Raw genomic sequence first — 15,637 nt, 5'->3', positions numbered from 1 at the left:
GCAGCGGAGCCGAGCTGAGCGCCGGAAGCTCGACCGGCGGGTGGCGCGCGGTTCGTCTTTCCCGTTGCCGCCGCTGCGGATGCTGCTCAATTAACTGGATGGATAAGTTTGAAAAACAAGTTTCCGCTTTGAAAAGCTTTTCACTATTTCCATTCTCGGGGTTCTTCAGTTCCTCAAGGGCCTAAAAGCTAAAGACGACCAAGTAATTTACAAGTCCCAGGGGAGCGTCCCGGTGAATGTCTGACCCTGTTCTTGGTGTGGGGACATTAGAACGACCATCCACCCGACCCCTGCCGTCGTGGAACCTCCCTGCCGGGCAGAGGAACCCGAAGGAAGTGGAAGCACCCCACCAGCCTCGAAGGTATCTCCGAATGGTGGGCTCTCCTTCTGACCAATTATGCCCTTGCTACTTCCTCCAGGCCTCACATTCGTCCTGGGTTAGGGGACGAGTGCCGATGAAGGGTGGTCTGATGAAGGCAAAGAAGGGGGAAGCGTCACCAGGCGAGCCCACCGGGACGTGCAGCTTCCCTCGGGCCCGACTCGCCTCGGCCCCGGGGACGCTAGCTAGCATTTCAGGCGGGTGGGGAGCAAGGCAGAGTGGGGCCGCTGGACTGCCCTTTTGTCTTCGGAATCTCTCACTCACGGTTTTCACGCGATGAACACGCTTTGTCAACTCCTCTCCGGTTTTCCGAGGCTTTGGAACTTGTTTCCTTGTCTAGAGTGCGGCACGTCCCCGAGGTTAGCAGGTACTTACTACCTAAGGAGGCAGGGGAAGGGTGGAGCGCTGTGTCTCTGTGGCGCAATCGGTTAGCGCGTTCGGCTGTTAACCGAAAGGTTGGTGGTTCGAGCCCACCCAGGGACGGGCTGGTTCACTTTTGGCTCAGTTCCGCGTGTTTCCTGCTGTTTAGTTAGCACCTGCACATTTCCTCACATAAAGTACACATTACTGGATTCTGGGCCCTAGCCACCTAACCGTTCAGAGCCACCCCCCACGTCCCAACCTCATTCTCTGACGGTATCTGCTGGCCTATGAGCTTCATACCTCTACAACGCCAACTTCTCAAACAGATAGAAGAACCCGGGTTCTACCTAGTGTGGTAAAACTCTGTAGTCCGCCCTGAAAGATTGGATGAGTAAGTGAAACTTTTTGTGACTCCCATCTTTTTTTTTTTTTTTTTTTTTTAATTTCTAAACATGATTGCCTTCATTGTTCAAACTGCTTGCCTTGGGGAAATTGGTCCGGGGACTGACATTTTTTTTGAAAAAAAAATGCTAATTCATTTTTTAGAGCATTTTAGGTTCACAGCAAAGCTGAGGGGAAGGGACAGAGATTGCCCAGACCCTTCCTGCGCTCCCCCCCACCCCTTCACACACACACAAATAGCCTGCCTGGTTGTCAACACCCCCCACTGCAGTGCCTTTGTGCCTTTGTGACAATTCAGGAATCTATCCAAAGTCCATAGTTTACATTAGGGTTCACTCTTGCAGGGTGGGTTTGGACAAACGTATCCGGAAATGTGTCCACCGTTATAAGTATCACACAAAGTAGTTTCACTAGCCCAAACATCCTCTGCGCCCCCTTTCTGGCAACCACGAATCCTTTTCCCGTTTCCATAGTTTTGCCTTTTCCAGAAGGTCGTGTAGTTGGAATCACACAGTATGTAGCCTTTTCAGATCGGCTTGTTTCACTTACTAATACGCACTTAAGATTCCTCGATGTCCTTTGGTGGATTGGCAGCTCATTTCCTTTTAGTGCTGAAATACTACTTCATAGTGTGTGTGTGTGTGTGTGTGTGTGTGTGTGCGTGTGTGTGTGTGTGTGTGTGTGTGTGTGTGTCACAGTTCCTTTATCCCTCCACCTGTAAGGGACATCTTGGTTGCTTCTAAGTTTTGGCAATTGTGAGTACAGCTGCCTTGGCATCCGTGTGCGGGTTTCTGTGTGGGCATAACTTTTCAACTTGTCTGGCTAACAGGGAGCCCGGACGCTGGCTGCTATATTAAGAACATTTTTAGTTTTGTGAGAAATTGCCAGACTGCCTTCCACGGTGGCTGTACCATTTTGCGTTCTCACCAAGCAGCAAGTGAGAGCTCCTGTTGTTCCCCCATCTTCGCCAGCCTTTGGTGTTGATGTGCCTCGGTTCTTTTTCATGGGGAGTAGGAGGCCAACCATGGTGTCCCGTCCCCAGGGAGTGCCTGGATTTGGGCATTCCTCTATCAATAATGTTGTGATCAGTGGATCCTCATCATCATTGTCCTCTGCATTTGTTTGACAGAGGCATTTCTTCCACAGTATGTGTGATACTTATTTAACCTCTTCCATATTGCTTTTGAAATTGAGTTGGTTTTATGGTTTTATGATTACGAATTCCTGTACACATATTTTTGGCCACTTGTGCAGGTATTTCTACAGCGTACAGAACTGGAAGTGCAATGACTGTAGTATAGTGTTCATTTGCTGCTAATTTGGGGAAGTCCTGCAAACTTGCCTTCCACGGGAGCAGTACCAAATCACAGTCCCAGTTTATTTCCCAACCTATCAATGTGGTGTTCTTCATTACCTTTCCCACACTGCAATCTTCCTGAACCCCTTACACATAAGACTTTTTTCTTTCAAGGCCCTGAAATCTCGCTCAGCATTAGATTCATTTTAGTCCACTTCGTCCGTCCCTAGCACCAGCAGCTCCTGTGTGTGTACTGATGTCTCCGCTTCCCCTGAGCTGCGATCATCGAGAGGAGGACTGTCAGGTTTTCCCTTGGCTGGTAACGAAGAACCATTCCACGTCCTGGTTGGCCAGGGTTTTCATGCACTGATCACCCAGCCCCAGCGTGGCTCTGGGCTCCTCTGAAGGCTGCCTGTGCCCATGCCTCAAGGGAAGGCTTGTGGAGGGAGGCTCCTGGGCTCCGCTCATTACCTCCCTCATTGACTGCCACAACACTACTATCTCCTTTTACGTTCTAGTTACATCCTGCCTGTGGCTATTCCTAGTGGTGTTTCCGTTATGACGCCGATATACAATTGAGTCTAAAAAGAAATTTACTAAGTAGAAGCTGTAAATCAAAGTATGGAAACTCTTCGGTAATCGGTGATAAAGGTACATGGCTGTGGCCAACTATGAAAGTGCTGTGTTCCTTAATGAGCTTTGAGAAGCATGATTTTTGTCTCATTTTTATGCGATCTCCTCTGTCCCCCTTGTCACTGCAGGCGCACTCCCTCCTGCCCTGAGGCATTAAGTAGGAGGGAGGGCCTCAGCTGTCTGCTCCACACTTTGAACATAAAAGGCACACTTGATGGGATTTGTTTTCTTTTGTTTTTGTTTTTGTTTGTTTTGGGGAGCCTCTCTAGGAAACTTCCTTGTTCAGACCATTAAAAAGAATCAAGATTTAGTAAATACTTCGGTTGGGAGATGTGATTGCATCATCCCGGGAGCCATGGAGTCTGTTTCTGGGGAGGACTAAATCGTTTTGTTCTTTTCTCTTCTTCATTCCGTCCATTAGTTGCCAGTGTTAAGTAGGCCTTACTTTTAACCTTCTCTTTCTTTTCAACATCAGGGAGGCTGAGCCAGGAGGGGACGGCAAATCTTGGTGAAGGCTTCTCAGTGCGCCCTGGCAGGCTGGCCAAACACGAGGGCTCTGGAGGCAAACTGCCTGGCCCTGAGTGCTGGCCCTCCCCGTCACAGGGCTGGGCCCCTTGGAGAGTCAGACCAGCCTTTCAGTGCCTGAGTGTCCTCACCTGCAAGCAGGGGTGCTGATAACCTACACCGTCTCGGGGTTGTTATGGGGACTAGATAGGTTATGCTCGGTACAACACCGAGGAACTGCGTGCTGCTCACACGGTGATGCTCGCTCGGAGAAAACTGCCAGTATCATTGTAACTAAGACTTCCGTTTTCACTTCTAACTGCACCACTGATGACTTTCAGCATTCCCCAGAATGAATGAGGAGTGTTAAATGGTTCCCATGGGCTCTCCGCCTCTGTATCAGTGACCAGCACCTGGAAAACTGGTCGCTCGATAATTTCCATGGTGAGTTAACTGACAGGACAGTGCAGCAGGGAACTGGATCCAACTTGATCAAATTCTCGGACCTTGGACAGGCGTGATGAGTGTTCAGCTCCAGGTAGACAATCTTTTGCTCGTGCTTCTAGCAAGAGCTTTTGATATCCAGTCAGACTTACCCGGGGGGTATTAAAAGAAAACTTCAGCTATGCACCAGTGACCCCCCCACACCTTATTTTAAGAAAAAAAAGGAGGAAGAAAATGTGATTTATCTGGAAATTGTAGATTTCACCTTTCAGTGATCATGGAGTATTTGTGGCAGAACAGCATTCGCCCTGAAAAGAAATGAATGAAGTTTGAATGGAAGGAATTCTGCTTGAAGATTTGGAGAACTATCAATGCAGATAGGACCCACCAGTCCTTCAGCTCAAGGGGAGAGATGAGAGAGAAGAGAAACTCAATGGAATGAGACTAATTTTCTGCGTTATCCCCTCAGGGCATTTGCCAGTTCTTGGCAGGAACAGGAGACTGAGAAACTGGAGAGAGGGAAGCTACTAAGAGTCAGAGAAAACAACATGTTAAGTGATCTCATAGGTCTGGACAGAGAAGTTGGGGGGCCAGGGGGTGGGGGGGGGGGGGAAGAGGAAGGACATATGGAACTGTCCAAGGATTCAGATTTGAGCAGCCAAGATCCTGGAATGGGTTAAGTGAGCTGGGTGCTTGGTACAGAAGAGCCCCACAATACATTTGCAAATTAAGCTATGTGCATCGAAGGGGCTTGGAAGGCCAGCAGAGTGTGGCTGAAAGAGAGTGGAACTTGCAGCACTACCGTGGTGCTTAGGGGATAAAAACTGAAGCTCAGGATTCATGGAAGAGGAAGGGCCCAAGGAAACATACCAAGGTCGCAGGTAGGAGCCCCGGACGTCTGCAGCACAGCAGTGTGAGCAAACTAGCTGTAGATTGAGGCTTTCCCTGAGGGCGAACCAGCTGCAAATCAGCTTCGTCAAGGATTAGAGGTGATGCGCCCCTCTGCTGCCTGCTGGGGGAGAAGGTGAATGATCTTCAGAGAAACAACATCTCCAACCTGGCTGTCCTTCACACCACGGGTTCATCATTCAATCACAATATTCTAGGATTGTAAAGGAAGAGAAGCAAGAGAAAGAAGGCAAACCGTAGAAATTGCCTCTTGAGATCTTGAGTTCTCAGATAAGAACTCAAAGCGGTAGGTTTTAGGGGAGCCTGGCTGGCTCGGTGGGTAGAGCACGTGACTCTTGGTCTCTCTGGGTTGTGAGTTTGAGCCCCACGTTGGGTGTACAGGTCACTTGAATAAAATTTCTTTAAATTACTTAAAAATCAGGGGCACTTGCGTAGCTCGATCGGTTAAGCATCTGCCTTGATTTTGGCTCAGGCTCAGCTCATGATCTTAAGGTTGGTGAGATCTATGGGGCAGAACCTGCTTGGGATTCTCTCCCTCTTCCTCTTCCTCTTCCTCTGCCCCGAGCTTGTTCTGTCTCGCTCTCTCTCTCTCAAAACAAATAAATTGAAACTTGAAAAAATATATTACTTAAAAGTTAGGGGAAAAAAAAAGGTAAAGTGGTATGATTCAGCTGTTCAGAAAATAGATGACAAGATAAAATATTTCATCAGAGAAATAGAATCTAGTTTTAAAATCACATGAAAATTAAATATATGTAATAGTTGGCATTTTAAAAAAGTCAGCAGGTCAGTTTAACTGCAGCTTGGACTCAATGGTAGAGAGAGTATTAACCTCGAAATGTGTAAGTAGAAAGAAACTCTGCAGACTGAAGCATACAGAGCCAAAAGGAAGAAATATTAAGAGCGTAACAAAGATAATGAGCCATGTCATGAAGTCCTAACACGTGTGTAATTAAAGTCTCAGGGGTTGGAGGACCAGAAAGTGGGGCAGAAGCTATATCATGGAGAATCAAAGAAAAATCATGATGGTCTCTCCAACCACATGTGCAAGAAGTTCGGTGCACTGCAAGCCAGGTAAGGACAAGAAGGTCACACCCCTAAACTGCTGAACAACCAAGGGCAGCTGAAAACAATCACAGCAGCACCCAGATTGGGGTGTGGGGAGGAGGGGACACTCCTATGACATCGTCCAAAGATTGGGAGCTGAAATCTCAGCAAAAACATGAAAAAGAAGACCTCAATGAAGGGCCAGAGCAGTATGATTTCCAGCCACCACATGCTGTCCCCGACCCAGTATCTTTCAAGGGTGAGTGAAGTGAAGACCTTTCCACATAAGCTAACGAAAAAGAAATGCAAAGTCCAAAAGGTAACTCTTCAGGCAGAAGTAACTGCACAGGTCACAGGGGAACTGTGCAAAAGGAAGGAAGGAAGGAAGGAAGGAAGGAAGGAAGGAAGGAAGGAAGCAATGAGTAGGTAAAATGTGTGGCTAAGTCAATTAAATATGACTCTCTGAGCAATGGTAATAATGCCTATGTTTTTAAAATATATGTTGGGGGCGCCTGGGTGGCTCAGTTGGTCAAGCGTCCCACTTTGGCTCTGGTCATGATGTCATAGTTCCCGAGTTTGAGCCCCACGTTGGGCTCTGTGCTGACACCTCAGAGCCTGGAGCCTGCCTCGGATTCTGTGTTTCCATCTCTCTGCCCCTCCCCTGCTCACGCACTGTCACTGTCTCTGTCAAAAATAAATAAAATAGATAAAATGTATTTTGAAATAAAATTAATGCCAATAACTCAAAAATGAGGGTAAGTGGAGTTAAGATATTCCAAGTATACAGTGCAATAATGTGATAAACGTGTAAATGCTTGTACTAACAGCCAGACTAATATATGCAACATATCCATTCAACCCGGGAAGTTTCCCGGCAAATTATTTCAAAGAGGGAACCACTCTTCTCTGCTGATACTTCCTGGAAATGGAATCACCCAGGAGTATCAGATAGGTACATATAACTATGGGAGGGGCTTATCCGTGTTACCGCCTAAACCATAGTTTGGATGTTTTTACTACAGAGTACTTAATCCATTCTAAACATATACAAGGCTTTGTGTATCACCTCTGTTGACGGGCATCTGGGTTGTATCCGGTTTTGCCTAGTATGAATGATGTTGCACGAACGTTGGTGTAGAAGCCTCTTTGGATGTTGGCATTCATTTTTCTGGGGGAGTGAATAGCAATATTCCTAGGTAACGGGGCAGGTCAGGTTTTTCACTGTATGAGAAACTGCCAAATATTAGGAAAGGCGTTGTGCTAAATTACAGTGCAATCAAGATCACGCAGTAATACCGTACACACTCCGATGCGGGAGGGAGAGAGGAAACCGCTTTAAAAATACCTATTTTTCTAGGCTTTTCGTCTTCACTTTGTTCCCAATGCTGAAGGCCCCCCTGAAGGTGGCTGTGGTCACACCGAGTCTCACCACCAGCCTATTCGGGAGACTCCAAGGCAGCCCACCCAAGAATCACTCAAAACGCCAGGTAGGAAGAGACCTTCCCTCCCCAGTCGTGGCTCTGCCACTCTTCCGCTCGGTGCCACTCAAGTCGGTTTCTGGCTCTTCCTTTTCATCCCTCTGGTCCGTGACCGAGATTTCACTGGAGCGTGTTGGCCGCGGACCTCCTGTCAGTGGCTTTAAAGCAGCGCAGGCAGGAGCCCGAGGGACCCCCTTCGCCCAGAGCACACCAAAGAGACTCCGCTCTGCCGGGAGGGCCGCGGGGCAGCGCAGAGCCAACGGGCTGGCGGAGGAAGAGCGCGCACCCGACGTCTGCCCCGGGGCCCCTCGTCCTAGAGGCGGACACCCTGCGTTCGGTGCGATTCCCGAGGCCAGGCTGCTGAGGGCGCTAGGGTCCCGTCCTCGGGGGCGGGGCGGCGCGGGGTCCTTTGCCGGGGCCGCTTGCCGGGCGCGGGCTCCTCGCTCGCAGGGGCGCGGCTGTTTCCAGGGCCTTGGGCGGTTCGAGCGAAGTCGGCGAGCCCGATAGTTGTGGCCGAAATGCCGCTTTTGGGGGTTAGAGCCGGAGACCAGGCCGCCTGCCTCGTTTCCGTAGTGTAGTGGTTATCACGTTCGCCTCACACGCGAAAGGTCCCCGGTTCGAAACCGGGCGGAAACAGCTTCCTTTTACCACTACCCCCCCCCCCCCAACCCCCCCATCAATTGTCCTTTAAAACGCAAAAAGAACGAGGGCCGGAGTCCCACCGCCACCTGAAAGCCTTCTCAGCACTCGACCACCAGGCCTGGCCGCTGTGTGTCTGCTCCCAGTCACCTTGGAGAGCGGGCCACACCCACTCAGTCACTCCAACAAGGGCACGCAGGACGAGGCCCACTTCAGGTTACCTCTACTTCCACGCATCCGCTGGCCTGCTCATCTGGCGCCTCCGTCTGCCCCACGGGCTCACAGCGACCGTGGCTCTGAAAAGCAGCACGTTCTTCCCTGGGCGGCACGCTTGCGCAACAGGTGTATTTATTTGCCTGACAGAACGCAAAGAACACAAACCAGCTGCACCTGGGACCCGAGCCAAAGACGCGTAGGTGAGGAGTTTCAGGCTCCACCTAATGAGCCCATGGGGACACCAAAGGAGCCCGTCCCCGTGCCCTCATCAGGACAGCTCTGGAGCTACTTCGGAAGTCGCCAAGTAGAGGGACTCCGCCCGCCCCCCCCCCTCCCCCCCCCCGCTGAGAGCCGAGTCCGCACCTTACCCATCAGCAAACGAGGCTCAGAAAGAGAGCACGGCCTTGGCTCGGCAACACACACGGCTCCAGCTGGACTAGAGTGTGGCACAGGCCAGTCACCTTGTGGTCAGGGCCCAAGGGGTCGCTGAGGCTGGAAGAGGTGGTGAGCAGCAGGGCAAGGGCTGGGAGCCTTGTGCGGCTGCGCCGCTGGGAATCGCCTCCGCTTGTGCTCTGTCCGCCTGGGAAATGTCACCTTGACTTTCAGGGTTTTCACCTGCAGGGGCCGAAGCAGGGATCCTGTGTGGGTGGATTCCCCCGGGATCGGATCGGTGGGATGGGATTTGGATTTTTCACCGCTACTGCTCAGGGTCGATTCCAATCCAGGAGACTTCGTGGCGCTGTCTCCATACTTAGGATTTGCCTTTTCATCCCCCAAAGTCTGGTGTGCACCCAGGGACGCTTGCAGAAGTGGCTGTGCACTGAGCCCCTAAAATACGGGAGGTCAGGAGTCCGGGTCCTTGTAATGGCCAGGCTGGGAGAGGAGAGCTGGGATGAGAAGCCAGGCCAGCGGCTCCCTTCCATTCACCTCAGAAACCCAAGGTGTCACTTCAAGCGTTTTCCTCTAAAGAGAACCTGGGACTTGACTTTGTCACTCCTTTCAAACAAACAAACTTTGAAACATACCAAAACACTTGCCAGAATGGTCACATCCTATATCCCTCACCCAGGTGCACCAGTTAACATTTCCCCACATTTGCTTTCCCATTCTCGCTCCACATTTACAGACAGGACTTGTGCAGTCATCTCCAGATGATTGTTTGGTCCGCGGTTGCTCCTTTGCCTTGGGCAGTGTCGCGCAGAACCAGCCTCTGCAGGACCTTTCCTCCAGGGCCAGGGGAGGGCTTTGTCCTCTGGAGGAGAGCCCTCCTGTTCCTTCAGGAAGCAGACACCTGTTCCCTTCAGGCTGTAGAGAAGCTTCAGGCAGGCAGGCGGTTCTTCGGCTCTCCTGGAGAGGGCAGGCCAGGCGTGCCCTGTGCTTGTAGGAACACGTCCAGGTTGTCGTGCCCCCAGCACCGGCTGCCCTCTGGACTCCTCCTGGTGGCTTTGGTGGGCAATGGATCTAGGGTGAGCCTGAGCTCTAGAACCCGCCACCCGGGGAGAGACCCTTCAGGGAAGTGCAGCTGCTGCCCCCTGGATCCTCCTGCCCTCCAGGCTCTCCTGCCCTGCAGGGATCTTCAAGGGTCCTGGCCCAACAGAAGGTGGGAGGATGAGGGGGAGCGGGTGGGAAAATCTTCAAGGGGAAGGGGAAGTTTTCAAGAGCTTTCCAGGATTGTCTGCCTTGGCACTGTCAGGTAGGTGGCTGCCCTGTGATAATGGTGCTTGGTCTCATCTCGTCCTGTCCTTGAGCTTGTCCTGGCTCCACTCTGAGTCCAAGCAGACACAGGCAACCTGATTTGTGGTGTGTCTTCAGTTGAGCCCCTTCCCCAAGTGGGGTAGTGACTGAGCTTCTATTTCCAGGACCCAAGGGGGGCGTGCAAGGACGCTATTGATGGGGTTTTGTCCCCCTCACCCTTTTCTTTCTCTGCCTCCGCCCTTCCTTCCTTCTCTTTTCTTTCTTTTTTTTTAAACATCAAGAGTCCCATGCTCTACGGATTGAGCCAGCCAGGCACCCCTCCTACTTCCTTTCTTGCTGAATCTGTAACCCGGGAAAACAGACAAACAAAAAGCCCTGTTTAGATGTAGATAAATTGCTCTCCGTGCACTCAGGTACAAGGGGAAAACATCAAGTGGATAGTAAGGATGAATCTCGAATACGTTTAAACACTTTAAAGGATTTTAATAATTTACATATAATGGCATAGAACATGTTTATATCATGTCATATTTCTAAAGAGGACATTTTGTGTGCATCCGACTGGTTTAATAGTTGTGGCCTAAAAACTGTTTTATGTTGTCTTCCAGGTTTTCTAATAATATAGAAAATATTGGTAGATATATTCTAGTTTATACAGGTCTTGGATTTATTTTCTCTTCAAATTCCTGGTGACACTTAGCCACCTAAATTTCCTATATTGGTTTTACTGGCCCAATAAGCGCACTTCAATTCCAATAGTATTTAAGGAGTTTATACAATATGAAATTATGTGTTTCAGTACATTAAAGAGATCCTATAAGATTTGTAAATGGAGAGTAAGTCTTAGAAGTCTGGAACTCATAGTGACTTAATTATTCTTACAATATTTTGGGGTAAAGGTTTTTAGGTATTTTATATTTTTATAGTCCACGTGCATTTCTCCATTATGTGTCGAGTCAATTTGCAATTTTAAGACCTACTGTTATCTTTACGTTCTTCCAATGATATTAAACTGAGTTAATTAATGTATCATCTTAGCCTAGAACTTTTCTAAATAAGAGAGAAAAAACAAAACACCTTTAATATAATGCTGCTGCACATATTGAGACATCATATAGAGTAGCTGTGGGCAACAGGTTCAGAGGAGGTGTGGGGACCTTGAGGAGATATTGGTGAGGGTGAGAAACACATGCAACGTCTGCTCCAGGAAGTAAAGCGCTGTCAGGGAATGGTAGGGCAACTTTAAAAGATATGAGTGATCAGAGTTCCTGAAAAGACTGGGACTGGGGGTAGAGAAGCAATTTTTGAGGGGACAACAACAGAAGGACTTCCAATCATTATAATGATTGTAAACCCACCGATCCAAGGAGCCGAATGAACGTGACGAATGAGCACAAGAGACAGGAAGAAAACCGTATCTAGTCACATCATAATTGTATTGCTCAAATCCATGGAAAAAGAAAGCAAAAACAAAAACAACTGTGCAGAAGCACCCAGAGGAAAAAGACATGGTAGGTACAGAACACAAAAGTAAACGTGATGTCAGTTTTCTCCCCGGAAGCGGTGCAAGTGAGAAGGCAATGGAGCAGCATCAAAGTCAAGGTGGAATTCTATGCCTCCCCTCCAAAAAAGGCTTTCAGAAATGAAGGTGAATGACATTGGAAGACATACAAATGCTGAAAGACTACATCACCAGCAGACCCACACCACAAGAAATGTTAAATCCTCCAGGAAGGACACTGATACCAGATGGGAATCTGCATGTAGCCAAACGGATAAAGGACAACAGAATGGTAACCGCATGGGGAAAAATTTATATATATATATATATATATATATATATATATACACACACACACACATGAATATATTACATATACACACACATACATATATATACACACATACGCACACATGTATACGTATATATACATATATGTGCACCCACACACATATGCTTTTTAAATTATTGTTTAAATCTCTGAAAAAAACATGGAGCAGATGAAACGAAAGTGATAACGATGGATTTTGGGCTTTCTAACATGCAAAGTGAAACGCGTGATAGCTGCAGCCTAAAGGTGGGCAGGGGAGTAATGGGAAGAGGCATGGGATCACTTGGAGGGAAGCTGGCAAGTTACAGATGTATATGTTATGAAGCCCAAAGCAGTAGCTGAAATAACAAAAGAAAGAGTGATAGCCGATAAGCCCACGGGGCGGGGAAGTCGGATCATACAAAAACCATGTAAACGCTATGTTATTAGAGCAATGGCTCTTCTAGGACTCTACCCTGTAGAAATGTTGGTACAAGTGACCAAAGATGTGTACAAGAATGAGGACTAAAGCAGTGTTTGTAACCATAAAATTCTAGAACCAACTTAATGTAAAGAATCTAAGGAAGGGACTAAATAAATACTAGCACAAACAAAGGGTGGAAGAAACTGCATTGTTGGAAGGCATTCAGAGGGTTCTACTCTTTCGAGGACTTCTGGATTCCCGGCGACCGGTTCTCCTCCAGAGCTCTCCCGCTCTCATCCGTGAGGACCTTAGGTCCTCTGGCTGTGCGCGAGTGCCAAACGCTTTCTACGTTCTAGAAAAGAGCTACCGCGTCCCTGGGTGGGCTCGAACCACCAACCTTTCGGTTAACAGCCGAACGCGCTAACCGATTGCGCCACAGAGACCTCCGGGAGAGGAGGCCCCGCCCACAGCCCGATAGAGAGCACACAAGGCCCTCAAACGCTAGGAGGAGCCACCCGCCCTCTGTCTGAGGCCAGCGGCGCCTGAGGGAAGCTGAACGCCGCCGGGCTCCCCGGACGGCTCTTCCCGTTTGTTCCGCCTTCACCCGGCCTTCGGCGGGGCCGCTGCGGCTCCCCTCGCCTGCGGTCGCTGTGGGGGAAGCTGGAGAGCCGGCGGGGTGGGGCGAGGTCCAAAGGGGCAAACGCCAAGAGAGAAGCGGGAAAAGAGAAGCGGGGGAGGCGTGGACGCGGACCAGGAGACTCCCTAGGGCGCCTGTGCAGAGCCACCAGCCCAATCCGGGGACAAGGAAAATGGGTTTTGATGGTTTTTCTTCCTCGCGTGTCAGAATGGAGAAGAAGGGAAGGAGAATCCAAGGGCGGCCCGCAGTTGTCCGGGAACAAAGCAGCGCGGAAACTGGAATGACTTTGCGGCAAAAGTGCTCGAGCGCCGGCCGGGCTTGTCATCGGGCTGGTGGCGCGCCGTGATCGTATAGTGGTTAGTACTCTGCGTTGTGGCCGCAGCAACCTCGGTTCGAATCCGAGTCACGGCAGTATCTGGAGCACTCGCCGTTCCTCTCTTTTTACTTTGGGTTTCAACCTGCCCCGGCTGCGCCCCTTACCTGGGGGACAGAGAGGGCCCCGTGCCTTCCGCTGGCCACCCCGCGCCACCACGTCTTCACCCGAAGGGAAGGGAAGGAAAGGAAAACTCGCCACAGCACTAACCTGGCGACCTTCTCCGTTCCGTTGGACTCTGACCTCAAGTCAAATCAACTAAAGGGCTCATCTCCAGCGCCGCTCCAAAATGGCACAGTCCTCGATGCCCTCTACCTGTCCAGCAAGGAGCCTCATATGGTGGGCTCTAGTTGCTGCCAAACGGCGTCTCTGTGGCCCTCAAAATCTAAAGGGTCTGAAAGACCACACAAAAGGTTCCATCACCTAGGTGACACCTCCTCCATAGGCCTGTTTGTCGCCTTGAACCTTGGCCCCTGCGAATCAATCTCTGCCTCCGCGGACTTTTTCCATTCTTGGCTCTCTATGATCCTCCTTAACCGTCCTCACGGTGAGCTCCCTCGTTACTTGCGGTGGCCTTCGGGCAGCCGCTTTCCACGCCAAAAGGTATTCATCGGGATACCACCTGGAGTTGTGGTCGTGCCACATCTTTGTCAAGAGTGGGGGTGTCCCTCTCTTTATCATGTTGCCGTGCTGCTGGGAGTAGTGCTATCTCAATGTGACTTTAGTATCCATTTCTCTGAGGGCTGAAAATATTGAGCACTCTTTTACGGGCTACTTCGGCCTCGTGTATCTTCTTTTCCCGAGGATCTGTTTCATGTCTTTTACCCATCTAAAACACTTGCGTTGTTTGATTTTTTCTTTTAATTAGCAGTTTGGGGGAGCTCCTCACACATTATAATGACAGGTTAGGGGGTTTGTATGCTTTCTCCCTTGCTTGCTTGCTTGCTTGCTTGCTTGTTTTGTCAGATGGGTTTTGTGAACACGTTCTCCCTGTCTGTCGCTTGCTGTTTTCATCGTCTTCCTGGGGTCTTTGGATGAGAAGATATGGTTAATGTTGATGAAGTCTAGGTTATCATGTCTTTTCTTTTAGACGTATTTTCCCCCTGGGTCTTGTTTACTAAATCTTTGCCTACCACCTAGTCACAAAGTGTCCTCAAAAAGTGCTTTATACCTTTACCTTTTATGTTTTATGAGGCACCTCCAATTAACATTTGTGTGTACTGTGAGGTGGAAATAAAGCTGTTTCCCTCTCCCTCCCCCCATATTGAACCTATTTCCTTTCTCCGTTGAACTGCTCTTCTTGAAAACGAATTTACCAGGTCAGCTGTGGGTCCATTTGTCTGTGTGTGTCTCCCGATGCCACTGGCACATTGCACGGTACTATAGGGGCTCAGAGTAAGTCTTCAAGTCCGGTAGCGTAAGCCACACCACCCACACAACCACCCGTTTTGTTCTTTTTCACACAGTGCGATACACTTGAGACGTGTAACAACTCATGTAACCAACACGCAGGTCCAGACATGCCATCACTTCATCCCGCTCACTTCCGTGTGGGACACAGGATCCTCCCCCTCCCCCCCCCCCCGACGTAGCGGTTACCCCCCGGTGGTCAAAGATCCTCTGATGTACCCCACCCTCCGGGGAGAAGGAATCTCCAGTTGTCTGCGGGGCCGCTGAACAGGCCAAATGTCCGGTGGGCACGCTGCAGGGGCAGCAGGCTGCAGGGCGGGGCGGGACCCGGAATCCAGTCGTTCAGGGCCGCCGGGTCTTCTTTGAAAGCCGTCTTGGTCGGCGCGCCGCCTCCCTCGGAGTCCTTTGGGGGATGTTGAGGACCGCGGGGTCTCACGCCGGGCGGGGTCCGCCCCTCGCGCCTCCTCACGGCGACCTCGCATCCGCACGCGGCCGCCTCGCGAAGGCGAGACTCCCGGGCAGCTCTGGGGTGCAGCCCGGACCCGGCCACTTGTGGACCTGCCGGCCCTCGGCGTCTCCTGAGGGCTCTTGCTTTGGAGAGAGCGGGGAGGGAAGGTCCTTAGGGAAGGACTCCTGGGAGAACGGATGAACTCCCAGAAAGCCCGAGGCCTTCCAGAGCGCAGGGGGAAACTGTCACTCTGGTGAGAAGCAAGGGGAAGGAAGGGCTCCGTCGGTTCCCTGGTGGTCTAGTGGCTAGGATTCGGCGCTTTCACCGCCGCGGCCCGGGTTCGATTCCCGGTCAGGGAAGCGGGGCGTTTTTTTTGTTTTTGTTTTTGTTTTTTTTTTTTGGCTTTTGGTTTTGTAGGTTGGTTGTTGGGCTTTGGTTTTTTGGGTTTTTTGGTGCCCCAATCTTCTTTTCATCCCCGGAGCTGTGCTGGCCGTCATCTGCGCTGCGCACCGCACCGACTCTTCCTTC

The 15,637-nt window shown here is 50.3% G+C and overlaps 1 long non-coding RNA gene and 4 other non-coding genes across 5 annotated transcripts; 3 read left to right on the top strand and 2 right to left on the bottom strand.

Annotated features, from left to right (window-relative positions):
- Positions 1 to 6: 6 nt before the first annotated feature.
- LOC125171573 (uncharacterized) lies at positions 7 to 5,022 on the bottom strand. The gene is made up of 4 exons (XR_007154404.1): positions 4,893 to 5,022; positions 4,288 to 4,330; positions 644 to 757; positions 7 to 467 (listed from the first exon to the last, which is right to left on the bottom strand). It is a non-coding gene; the product is annotated as an uncharacterized LOC125171573 (long non-coding RNA).
- On the top strand, positions 789 to 862 carry TRNAN-GUU (transfer RNA asparagine (anticodon GUU)). Its single transcript has one exon. It is a non-coding gene; the product is annotated as a tRNA-Asn (tRNA).
- A 2,997-nt stretch (positions 5,023 to 8,019) lies between the features above and the next one.
- Positions 8,020 to 8,092, top strand: TRNAV-CAC (transfer RNA valine (anticodon CAC)). Its single transcript has one exon. It is a non-coding gene; the product is annotated as a tRNA-Val (tRNA).
- Positions 8,093 to 12,610: 4,518 nt separating this feature from the next.
- On the bottom strand, positions 12,611 to 12,684 carry TRNAN-GUU (transfer RNA asparagine (anticodon GUU)). Its single transcript has one exon. It is a non-coding gene; the product is annotated as a tRNA-Asn (tRNA).
- Positions 12,685 to 13,217: 533 nt separating this feature from the next.
- TRNAH-GUG (transfer RNA histidin (anticodon GUG)) lies at positions 13,218 to 13,289 on the top strand. The gene has a single exon. It is a non-coding gene; the product is annotated as a tRNA-His (tRNA).
- Positions 13,290 to 15,637: the final 2,348 nt, after the last annotated feature.

The sequence above is a fragment of the Prionailurus viverrinus genome, chromosome C1 (assembly GCF_022837055.1).
Source record: "Prionailurus viverrinus isolate Anna chromosome C1, UM_Priviv_1.0, whole genome shotgun sequence".
In the NCBI taxonomy this organism is placed as follows: Eukaryota; Metazoa; Chordata; class Mammalia; order Carnivora; family Felidae; genus Prionailurus; species Prionailurus viverrinus.
This window is presented reverse-complemented; position numbering and strand designations above follow the sequence as displayed.